Raw genomic sequence first — 12996 nt, 5'->3', positions numbered from 1 at the left:
CCTGCCTCTCTGCCTACTTGTGATCTCTGTCAAAAAAATAAATAAAATCTAAAAAAAAATAATTTAAAGTGGACTTTCTTAGTAATTTTTAGTAGAAGTTCTTAATTTTGACAAAGTCTAATTTATGAATTTTTTTTCTTTTACAAGTTATACATTTGGTGTCATATTTTTAAGAATCTCTTCTTCACCCAAGGCCATGAACATTTTCTCCTATATTTTCTTCTAGAGGTTTTATAATTTCAGGTTTTACGTTTAGGCATATAATCCATTTTGAGATAATTTTAGCATGGTGGGTGGTATGAACCAAGGTTTTTTTTTTCTTACCCAGTTGCTCTGACATCATAAGTTTCTCTCTGGAATTATCTTTGCACTATTTTTGAAAATCAATTGACAATGTATGTGTGAGTTTATTTCTGCATGTTGTATTCTCTTTTTTTGATTTATGTGTTTAAACTTTTATTAATACCATCCTATTTTGGTTGCAATAGCTTCCTTCATACTCTTGCTCACTCACTACATATTTTAAATTCATAAATTTTAATGGTTTAATTTTATTTAATGATTCTGTCTGGTCATAGTCCTTACTTTGGCCTGACCTACCAAGGGCTTCTCATCAGTTTATTAGAGAGGATCAGTGAGCTATGTTGAGTTTTTGTCTGAATGTTATTTAGAAATTATTTACAAATGTAAATTTTAATATCAGCATCAGTTTTCTAAATTAAGCAAGCAATTTTGTTTTGATCTGTCAATTTTTTTCAGTAGGTTTTGACTCTTCTGAAAAATAAGGTATTAATAATATGTACTCCCGACCAACACTTTTAAAAATTAATAACTTTACCATTGTCAAATTCTTTAAGCTTTTATTTTCCTCTAAAATAATAAATATAATATTTCATCTTATATTTAGATATATTCAATTCTCATAGCCCATACTTTTTAAACATGAGTTCCCCTTCCCTGAGTCTTCTTGATTCAATCCTTTTTTGGGATAGATTTTTTTATTAAGTGTTCTTTTTTTTTCTTTTTTTAAAAGAAGGACTCATTAATGCCTCATTACTCCCAGAGTCTGTACAAAATTGAGAGTGCCTTTCTGTTGCCATAAACATAAAACAAATGGGCTGGGCATAGTATTCTTGGCTCAATCTTGTCTTCCTTCTTTTCAAGATTCTGAACACATTGCCCTCACCTTCCTCTGTCATTAAATGTTGCCATGGAGAAGTAAAGTTCAGATTAAACCCACTCTTTTCTCTCAGCTATGGCAGATGACTTGATTTTTCTGCCAAAAAGTTACCTGCTTAGTAAATTTCTTATTAACCTGCTCTAGAATACATCATTGTGTTGATTATTGTGCATAATTATTTTTCTGGGAAAAATTATATGGGTTGAATCAGCAAATTCAATTTGTCATTTATTTAAGGTTTTTTCTTTTGTAATATTGAGATATTTTAAATTTTGCTTTCTTAATTCAAGAATACCAATTTTGCATACTTTGGAGCTACTGTGTTTGATTTCTGTATTATCTTCTTTCTAATTATTTCTTTTTATCATTTTCTTTTTTTTAACAGAATTTTTACAAATCCTGCCCTCCATGTTACAGTATCTTTCAATTTTTAAAAAATGTACTTGGTGGGAAAGAACTGAAATTAACAACAGATTAAGTTGATGCTAATTATCCCTGGAAATTGAACATACTGTTTCACAAGATCGGTGTAAAAGATCTATGCATGCAGATATGGCCTTTAGAATCAGACTTTTTATTCTATAGGATGCTGTGTATATAAGGAAATGAGATTGGATTGGTGAAAAAAATATATATATATAATTTTTAATTACCTTAACTTGGGCACTCAAATGAATGTTGTCTATGAAGCAACATCCAAAGAGGGGAAAGTTTATAATAGATGGGGCACTGAGTAGAAGACTCAGGAAGATAATGCCTCAGTTGTGGGGCCAAATTAGCCTAGAATAAAAACTGGCCCATTCTATATAACTCCTAGTCAGATCAGCTGGTTGAGTATGCTATCTGTTTCCTAATTGAATCTAAGTGACCTTAGATGATATGCTACAATTTTTCACTACTATTGCGGGTTCCCTCCCCCATATTTAAAGACTGTTTTTTAAAAGCAGTTTCACATTCACACGAAATTGAGGGAAAGGTACAGAGGTTTTCCATGTACTCCCTGTCCCCTGCATGCATGGTTTTCCCCATTATCAATATTTCCCACCAGATTGGTACATTGGTTATGTCTGATGAGCCCACATGAACACAACATAATCACTCAGAGTCTACAGTTTACATGAGAGTTCACTCTTGGTGTTGTACCTCTGTGGGTTTGGACAAATGTGTAATGACATATATCTGTTATTATAGTAACACTGGCCTTGTAAAATGACTTTGGAAGTGTTCCCTTCTCTTCAATATTTTGGAAGAGTTTGAGAAAGATTGGTATTAATTTTTAAGTGTTTGGTAGAACTTGGCCTTAGAGCCATAGAGCCATTTCGGCCTGGGTTTTTGTTGTTGTTGTTGTTGTTGTTGTTGTTATTGTGGTTGTTGGGAGATTTTTGATTATTAATTCAAAGTCCTTACTTGTCATTGAACAGTTCACATTTTCTATTTCTTCATGATTCAGGCTTGGTAGGTTGCATGTTTCTAAGTATATATCCATTTCTTCCAGTTTATCCAATTCATTGGCGTACAGTTGTTGATAATAGTGTCTTATGATCCTTCACATTCCTGTAGTTTTAATGTCCCCCTTTTCATTTCATTTATAGTTTCACTTATAGTCTTATTTATTTGAGTCTTTTCTCTCTCCTTCTGTCGGTCTAATGAAAGGTTTGTTGATTTTATCTTTTCAAAGAACAAATACAATTTTGTTAACTTTTTTGTCACCTACTCATTATTTCATTCATTTCTGCTCTAACCTTTCTTATTTCTTTTATTCTGCTAATTTTGGCTTAGTTTTTTCTAGTCTCTTGAGGTGTAAAGTTAGGTTGTTTATCTGAGAGCTTTCTTTTTTCTTAATCCAAGCATTCTTGTTATAAACTCCCTACTTAAAATTGCTTTTATTGGATCCTTTAAGTTTTGCCATGTTGCCAGTCCATTTCAAGATTCTTTCTGATTTTACCTTTAATTTCTTCTTTGACTCATAAATTGTTGAAGAGTGTGTTGTTTAATTTCCATATATTTGTGAATATTCCAGCTTTCCTTCTGTTACTGATCTCTAGTTTTGTACCATCATGATTAGAAAAGATTGATATCATTTCAGTCTTCCTAAATTTGTTAAGGGTTGTATTGTGGCCCAACATACAGTCTATCTGAAGAACGTGCTTGAAAAGCATATATATTCGGCTGCTGTTGAAAGTAATGTTCTATAAATGTCTGTTAGATTCATTTGTTCTATATGTTATACAAGCCCATCATTTCCTTTTTGATTTTCTGTCTGATGATGTATCCATTGTTGAATGTGGAGTATGAAATCCTCTACAGTTGTTTCACTGATGTTTATTTGTTTGTTCTTCTTTGTTCATATTTGTTTTAAATGTTTAAGTGCTCCAATGATGAGTGGATATTTACAATTGTTTTATCTTTCTGATGAATCATTAGTGATTTTGGATAAATCACTTCCTTATCCAAACTTCTCTATCCAAACTTCATTTGGCTAAATACCCAGAAGTAGAATTGCTACGTCATATGGTAACTCTATTTTTAATTTTTTGAGGAGCCTCCATCCTGTTTTCCCTAGCCACAGCACCAATTTACATTTTTACCAATAGTACCCAAGAGTTCTCTTTTCTCCATATTCTTGCCAACATTTGGTATTCAATGGTTAGAGATACCATTCTAACAGGTATGAGGTAATATCTCCTTGTAGTTTTGATTTACATTCTCTTGATAATTAGTGATGTTGAGCACCTTTTCACATCCTAGTTGGCTATCTGTATGTTTTCTTTGGAAGAATGTCTATTTAGTCTCCTGTCCATTTTTAATTGGATTGTTTGGGGGTTTTTTTGTTGTTGTTTTTGTTTTTTTGTTTTGTTTTGTTTTTACTATTGCATGGGGTGAATCCCCAAGTATTTAATTGGATTGTTTGGGGGTTTTTTTTGCTATTGCATGGTGTGAATTCCCAAGTATCTTTGTGTGTGTGTTTCTTTTTAATCACCATTTTATAACTTTTATCATACAGATCTTATACCTATTTTCTTAGATTTATACCTAAACATTTCACTTTTTTTTAGCAAGTATAAATGACATCATTTTAATTTTGGTTTTACCTTGTTCATTGTCAAATATAAGAATTCAGTTGATTTTTCTCTGCTGATCTTGAATCCCACAATGTTATTGGACTCATTGTTTAGTTCTAGGAATGTTTTGTAGGTTTCTCAGAATTCTTTACATACAGAATCATGTCTAAAAATAGTTTTATTTTTTCTTTTCTAACTTGTGTGCTTTTTACCTTTTAAAATCTAATTTAATTTATTTTTTCCTTATTGCAATGACTAGAACTTCCAGTGCTATGTTGGATAGAAGTGATGTAAAGGGACATTCAGTTTGTTTTGCTCTTGTTTGTCGGTTTTTTTGAGGTAGATTTGCTCACTGTTTTGACAGCTCCAGAGGGGCTCTGGAAGCACTGCCAAGAAGAGTCTGCTTGTGTTTTGGCGCATTTCCAAATGGTTTGAGGCTGGAAGGTAGGTGCTGTAGACTAACTCTTTGTGTGCCCCTCTCCTTGCCCAGATTCATATGTTGAAGTCCTAACCCCGATGTGATGGTATTAAGAAGCGGGGCTTTGGGACATGGTTAGATCAAGAGGGCACAGCCCAGAATAACCTTATAAAAGAAGTTCCAGAGGGATCGCCAGTCCCTTTCATCCCATGAGGACACAGCAAAAGATGACTGTCTATGAACCAGAAAGTGAGCTTTCACTAGACATCAAACCTTCTTGCACCAAGATCTTGGATTTCCCAGGCTTCAGAACTATGAAAAACAAATTTCTGTTCTTTATTAACCATCCGCTTGTGGTATTTTCGTTATAGCAGCCTGACCAGACTGAAACAATGAGGGCCTTCTTTAGAAGAACATGTCAGCATCAGCTCTTAATCCCCTTCCTCTCCATCATTAGTGTCTGGAATGAGGAAGAAGGTGATGTATGGGGAAAGTCAGGTATTTGAGCTTTACTAGGGTGAGGCCTCCCCTCAAGAAATCGGATGTATTATTTCCATGCAAAACTTCTGTACTTTTACTCAATAATTTCTAAATAATAACTTCACAGTAGTACCTTGATATGTTATAAACAATATTAGGGCACCTTTAGGACCCTTCTTTTGGATTTTTCTTTAGGTCTGCCCCACATTCTTTTGGTGGTTCCTCAGAGGCAACTGGTCTTTTGCCTTTTTGGTTGCCAACCTATCCTTTCAATTTGACCAGATGAGTATATTCAGCCACATAGTTCTCCCAGATTTGTTTGCATCTTGGGGGTGGGGGCATCTAGAGATTGGGATCTAATATGCAATGTGTAGATGCACTTCAGATTAAAATAACCACACTAGTCAGACATAAGTCTTTATGGTATCTGGAATAAAAGAGGTCAAGTCAAAGAGACTGCAGGGAACAATATTGCAATTGAACATGTAACATGTTACACAGTGTGTGCTTTGGGTCTGGGTGTTGCAAGTGGAGAACATAATTCATAATACTTCAATATGGGAATTCACTAAATTGAGGAAGCATAAAAAACTGCCTCATGATGTTGTGCTGTAGAAGATAGTTCTTTCTTCCTCTGCACAAACAGCGTTTTTAAGTCCTTTTCTGCATGCTCAGTACAGATCAAGAACAGAACTGCTTATTTTAATTATTTGCTTCTCCCCTGCTGCACAGGCAACACTAACTCACAGGGAAGTTTTGTTGTTACTATTATAATTGCAATCAAACAATCTTTGGAGCCACTGTTACTAGAAGCCTGAAATATTAGGTGTGGGAGAGGGGAAGAGGCCATGCCAGCGACCAGTAAAAAAGGACTCCGAATCATGGTTAAGTTATACTACTACCAACATGGAAAAAGGATGAAAATATTGTCAGATTGCATCTGAAGTCAGCAGCTACAGGGTCATTAGGAGATACTAGGTGACGGGTCATAATTTAAACATTATTTTTTGTTGTTGTAAAAATGTATTAATTCTTTCTTCTTGATTTTATATAAGAAGTGAACCATAAAGGAATTGCTCTGAGACTTTTATATTAATGGATGAGACATTATTTTAAGGACATTATTTATCATACATTCTTGTATTCTGCCAGCCCTTTCTTTCTACTCCCAATTTTGGGAACATTTCCAAACCTTGAGAAAAGTTGAAAGAATAATACATTTTGCCACATTAGTTTCTCTCTCCTTGTGTACCCTGTGTTTTCTGAATCATCAGAAAGCAAATTACAAAAACCATGGCACATTACTCCTAAATATTTCTGAAGAACAAGGACATTCATTTCATAAATATGATGCCATGATCACACTTAAGAAAATTAACTGTAATTCTGCAATATCATCTAACATACTGTGTATATACCAATTGTCATAACTGTCCCCAAATGTGTTTTATAGTTTTGTTTCTTTTTCAGTCCAGGTGCCAGTCAAAGTTCATGTTTTGTCCTTGGTTATGCCTCTTTAGGCTTTTAATCTAAATAAGCTAACACCCTTTTTTTCTAGGGTTGAAAGATTTTAAAAATAAAAATACAGTTAATTTGAATATCAGATAAATAATGACTCATACTTTAGTATAATACATACCATGCTTACGCTAAAAGAAGATTTTGTTGTTTATCTGACATTCAAATATAACTGTGTCCTTTATTTCATCTGGAAACTTTTTAGAAAGTTCAGGCCAGTCGTATCATTGAGTAACTCAATGTCTGGGTTTGCTTGTTTTCCTAGGACTTGATTCTGTTAAACATCTTTTTACAAAAACGTTTCATAGGGGATGTTGTGTGTTTCTTACTGTGTAACATTAGGAAGCAAATGTCGAGTCATCCCATTTGTGAAGCTAAGTTTGATTACTGGATGAAGATGACGACCACCAAAACTCTCTAGTTAGAAGCATCTTCTTTTGGAATCACTAATTCATGGAGGTGATCTTGGACAAGGTGAATATTCTGTTGCCAATAACCTTTTGTGCAATTATTTTAACACTCATTAGTGGTCATTCCCCGAGTCAATATTATACTGTGGGTTGCAAGTTGATTTTCTAATTTTATCATTCCTTCTACATTTACTATTACCTGGCATTTATCTGTAAAGAAGACCTTTCCTTCTTTTATGCCCTCTCGTATAGTATCACTATGTAGCAGTGAAACTAAGAAAAACATTTAATTTGTTATAATTCATTATTGCCATTATTCTTTTTATTCTCACATCCCTCCAGTTTTGCTGAATGAAAATCCCCTTCAAGTTTGGTTTTGGTCCTTTGGTTATGACCCTCTTTTGTCTTTGAGGGCTTCCTTGCATTCTATCATTAAAGAGATTTCCCAAGCCCATTTTTTACTCGTTTTGCCCAAGGAGCGGGAATCAGCTTTTTTACCCACCTGTGACACCTGTCAGTTTCCTGCTGTCCTGCTTCATGGTACTGGCATCGGACCTGTGCACAGGGCCAGCTGGAATGATGGCCAGCTTTGTCAGTAGATGGCACTGGAGGGACGCTGCAGGAAATGGGCTCTTGCTGTCTGTGTCCTATCTCTCTGCTGTTTCAATGGGTCCGCCCCTAGGCCAACACAAGAACACCCAGGGTCCCTCACTCTCTGGTGAGCTTTCCCGACTCCTTCCTGACTCCTTGCTCTGCAGTCGTGGTGCATGGTTTCCTGCTTGCCAGCCTCAGCCTCCCGGTGCCCCAATGGGACGTGTCCCGTTTTGACCAGCGTCCGCCTGCCAGCTATAAACCGGCTGCGGCCCAGGATAACGTGACAAACTTCTCTGCCATCCCCTGGGCTACCAGCCATTCTCTCTCACGAAGTCTGAACCATAGTTTTGAGGATTCATTGGACTAACCTGGTATGTCCTTGGCTTTGAGTCCAGTGTGGAGCTGCTTGCCAGGAGGAAATGGGATGCTTGTATTCTATGGCAGGCAGGGACAGCATAACTAATAAAGCTATCGCCTGTGGCTGATTGTGATGAAGTGGCAAATGAAGCAAATATAATGGGAGCCCAAGGGGCAGCCCACTAATGATGAGTTCAAGAATCGGGGTGTCTTAGCTTGTTTGAGCTACCATAACAAAAATACCAAAAAGACCTGCTGCTTTATATAAACAACAGACAATTATTTCTCACAGTTCTGGAGGCTAAGAAATTCAAGATCAAGGCCTCCATAGAGTTGGTGTCTGGTAACAGCCTGCTTCCTGGTTCATAGACAGCCATCTTCTTACTGGGACCTCCCATGGTGGAAGGGGCCAGGGAACTCTTGGGGTCTCTCTTCTAAGGACACTGATCCCATTAGTGAGAACTGCACTCTCATGACCTAGTCACTTCCCAAAGTCCCTGACACTAACACCCTTGTTTTAGGGGATTAGGTTCCAAATTACAAATTTTGGAGGGACATGAACATTCAGTTTATAGCAGGTGATGTGGGATTGAGTCTTCTCATAGTTAGGAAAGCTTCCCCACACCCAAGTTATAAAGTAACTCCCTCACGTATTTCTCTATTGTTTTTATAGTTTCCTTTTAAATTTACATCTCTGGTCTATTTGGAGATTCTTCTGTTGTGTAGTGTGAGATATGGATCCAATTTTACCTTTTTTCCAAATGAATATCCAGTCACTCAACACCATTTATTTAAAAGTCCATTTTTCCCCCCAAATTATCTTGGATGCCCTCTAGTAGTTTCCATATATATTTGGGTCTATTTTTGGAATTTCTATTCCCTTCCCACTCTATTTGTTTGCCCGTACCACAGTGTTTTTATTAGAGAGGCTTTATAGTCTGATTTAATATGTGTTAGGGCTAGTCCTCTCTTACAGCTTTTATTTTTCAGGATTTTTTCTTCCATTATTACATATTTATTTTTCCATATAAACTTTAGAATTAGCTTGCATCGCTCTAGGAAAAAGCTTACCTTTATTTTAATTGGAATCACATTTATGTATTACTTGGAGAGGATTGTCATCTTTATGGTGTTGAGTTGTTTTATATGAGAACAAATGATGTCTTTCGATTTCTTCAAGCCTTTTTTAGCTTCAAGCTTTTTTTTTTTAGCCTTTTCACTTACTGAAGTTTTTCTAATACAGTTTTGGCACATTTCCTTAAGTGTTTTATCCTTTTTTGTTTCTATATTGAATGACATTGTATCTTTTATTTTATTTATTTACTTTTTTTTTAAGATTTTATTTATTTATTTGACAGAGAGAGATCACAGGTAGGTAGAGAGGCTGGCAGAGAGAGAGAGAGAGAGGGAAGCAGGCTCCCTGCTGAGCAGAGAGCCCGATGCGGGACTCGATCCCAGGATCCTGAGATCATGACCTGAGCCGAAGGCAGCGGCTTAACCCACTGAGCCACCCAGGCGCCCCTGACATTGTATCTTTTATTTTTTTTTAATATAATTTTTTATTTTTTATAAACATATATTTTTATCCCCAGGGGTACAGGTCTGTGAATCACCAGGTTTACACACTTCACAGCACTCACCAAAACACATACCCTCCCCAATGTCCATAATACCACCCCCTTCTCCCAAACCCCCTCCCCCCAACAACCCTCAGTTTGTTTTGTGAGATTAAGAGTCACTTATGGTTTGTCTCCCTCCCAATCCCATCTTCTTTCATTTATTCTTCTCGTACCCACTTAAGCCCCCATGTTGCATCACCACTTCCTCATATCAGGGAGATCATATGATAGTTGTCTTTCTCCGCTTGACTTATTTCGCTAAGCATGATACGCTCTAGTTCCATCCATGTTGTCGCAAATGGCAAGATTTCATTTCTTTTGATGGCTGCATAGTATTCCATTGTGTATATATACCACATCTTCTTGATCCATTCATCTGTTGATGGACATCTAGGTTCTTTCCATAGTTTGGCTATTGTGGACATTGCTGCTATAAACATTCGAGTACACGTGCCCCTTTGGATCACTACATTTGTATCTTTAGGGTAAATGCCCAATAGTGCAATTGCTGGGTCACAGGGCAGTTCTATTTTCAACATTTTGAGGAACCTCCATGCGACATTGTATCTTTTAAATGGTTACTGTTTGCATTTTAATGTATATGTTTCAGGTAAACTTTATATTATGGTACTTTACAGATATTATTATCTTTAGTACTGATTCTTTGTTTTCTAAGTGTAGTATTACATGATCTACATAGAGATATAATTTATATCTCGTCTTTCTCAAGTTTTATGCATCTGAATGTTTATGGTTATTAACTTATCTCTAATACTTTGCTACATATCAAAGTATATCAAAGGACATAGAGGACATCAGAGGACATAACTGCTTTGTCCTTGATCTTAATGAAAATGTTTTCTCCATTAAGTAGAATGCTGGTTTTTAAACTGAGGTATAAAATATTTAATTGTGTTAAGAAAGTGTATCTTAATTTTTATGTTATTTTTCTGAAATTAAGAATGAGTGTTGAAATTTGTCAAAGGCTGTGCTACATTTTACTATGTGTTCACAGTTGTTTCTTTTTTCCCTTCTTCTATCTTGATTTATTGTTGGGAGAGAATACTTCACCTGTACACTGGTTTTGGGTGTGAGCATGTGGCTTGCTTTAAATGATCAATAGTTGTAGTGTGTCAAGTTCAGAGTCTGAAACATCCTATGTTTCTGCTCACCCCTCTTGTATTTCCACCTCTACCATCTGAAAGGCCCCTGATGGTTGCTGATCTCAAATGGAGAAGCATGGGGAGCAGACCTGAGTCCATCCTGAAGCCGGAAGCATAAGCATCCCTGATACCCCACAGACTGGTGAGTGAGAACAAGAAAAGTATTCGACCCTGTAAGTCACTGAGCTGTTGGGGCTGTTAATTACTCACTATTTTCATCCTGGTAAAAGCTCATTAACGCAAAGTCCTTTTTGTCATCTCTACATCTATCTAGTTGCATAACATCTTTGTTCTTAGATCTAACTACATGATGAACTATAGGAATGAATTTACAAATATTGAAGCTTCATTGTCTGGGGATGAGCCCCTCTTGATTATGAGGCAGTCTTTAAACTTGATTTTAGATTCTGCTTGCTGACGTTTTATTTAGTATTGTTCCGTTGCTAGTCATGAGTAAGACTGCTTTATAATTTTCATGTGTGTGCGTGTGTTTGTAATCTAACCAGGTGTGGGTGTCAGAATATATTTGTTTCTTAGAGATCATTTGAGAGTTTTCCTCTGTGCTACAATTTAAATGGGATTGGGCTTTTCTGGTCTTTGAAGTTTTCATAGAATTTCCCTGTAAAATCATTTGGATCTGGTCTTTATAGTTAGTTTCTTGGTAACTTTTTCTCTTTCCTCTATGGAAATCTGTCTATTTATACTTTCTACATATAGCAAGACCAATGGTGATAAGTTGTATTTTCTTAGAAAATAATCCAACTTACTTAGGTCTTCCATTTTATTTGTATGGAGTTGTGTAAAGTAGTCTCTTTTAATATTTAAAAACTTACCAGTGTCATTGGTTATCTTCTTGCTTGTATTTCTTGTTTTTTTCTGCCTTCCTTCCTTTACTAGGTGAGTTAAAGGTTTATCTATTTTGCTGTTGTTGTTTTTACAAAAAGCTAGCATTTTCATTTATTAGTTTCTACTATTTTTCTCTTCTCTGCCTCATTACTTTTGCTTTTAAATTTATTATTTCCTTCCTTCCCTTTATTTTGTTTTACTTCTTTTTTCTACTTTTTTTTTTTTTACTTGTTCTTTTCTAATTTTTAAGATGGGAGCTGCTCAATTTATTTCTTTTCTTTTTAAAGATTTATTTATTTATTTGACAGACAGAAATCACCAGTAGGCAGAGAGGCAGGCAGAGAGAGAGAGAGGGAAGCAGGCTCTCGGCTGAGCAGAGAGCCAGATGCGGGTATCGATCCCAGGAGCCTGAGACCATGACCTGAGCTGAAGGCAGAGGCTTAAACCCCTGGGCCACCCAGGCGCCTCTTTATTTTCATTTTTTAATGTGCTTGTTGCTGCAGGAATTTAAGACCATGGCTTTTCTGTGATCACTGATTTAACTATAATCAATTGATTCTGTGTTTTCATTATGATTCTTTTTAAGAAAATCTGCCCCTTAATTTTTCCCTTTTTGTCCTAAAAGTTACTTAATAGAGAATTTTAAAATTTCCAAGTGAAATTTCTAGTTTTAGAAAGAGCAGAGGAGTAAGACATGGAAGTAAAGATTCTTGTCCCACTTCAGGCTTCTAGAACTTTCAGTTTTGAATGAAATTGAAAGTCTTGCTTATTACCTGAAACTGCATTTTAAAATTTTCCAATACAAGAGGACTGCTTATTATCTAAGGTTGATCAAAATAGCTAGGGAAAAAACTGCTATGGGACCTATCAAATTTTCATCCAAGGACAAAAAAGCAATAGATTTACTGAGCAAATTAATGATGAGTGATGAAAAACAATAAAATTGATTTGTGATTGCAGCTAGGATTTCGTTAGCTTTTATATCAGCTTTGTAAAAATGAGAAAAAGTTGTTTTCCTGCGTTAAAGAGTCCAGCATGGTTGGAGGATTTCTGGCTCAATATCAACCCCAACTTGAATTCTCTTTCTGTAACTAGGAACTTTAACTCAGCCAGAATCTGTACGGTTGAACCGTCAAACCCCGGATCGCTCTCTACTAAGCTTAGTCGGTTCACTAAAGTAGTAAGAGATTGCTAAGACAGTATATCTTGAATGCTCTCAGCACAAAAAAAGAAATGATGGTTATGTAACAGGACTGAGAAAGTGACAAGTTAGAGGTGTTAGCTAGTGCAATGGTGGTGATCATTTTCAGTACGAGTGTATCAAATCGTCATGTGCTATACTTTACACT

General features: G+C 35.9%; 1 long non-coding RNA gene across 1 annotated transcript in view; it reads left to right on the top strand.

Annotated features, from left to right (window-relative positions):
- Positions 1–12983, top strand: part of LOC132001268 (uncharacterized) — a 23257-nt gene extending 10274 nt beyond the window's left edge. Inside the window, exons 2-4 of the long non-coding RNA XR_009399568.1 lie at positions 4607–4686; positions 7001–7132; positions 10844–12983. This is a non-coding gene — a long non-coding RNA (uncharacterized LOC132001268). The remainder of the gene's footprint in view (positions 1–4606; positions 4687–7000; positions 7133–10843) is intronic.
- The last annotated feature ends 13 nt before the right edge of the window (positions 12984–12996 follow it).

Source organism: Mustela nigripes, chromosome 1 (genome assembly GCF_022355385.1).
Source record: "Mustela nigripes isolate SB6536 chromosome 1, MUSNIG.SB6536, whole genome shotgun sequence".
Classification (NCBI taxonomy): Eukaryota; Metazoa; Chordata; class Mammalia; order Carnivora; family Mustelidae; genus Mustela; species Mustela nigripes.
Note: the sequence above shows the minus strand (reverse complement) of the source record. Positions and strands in the feature narration are given on the sequence as shown.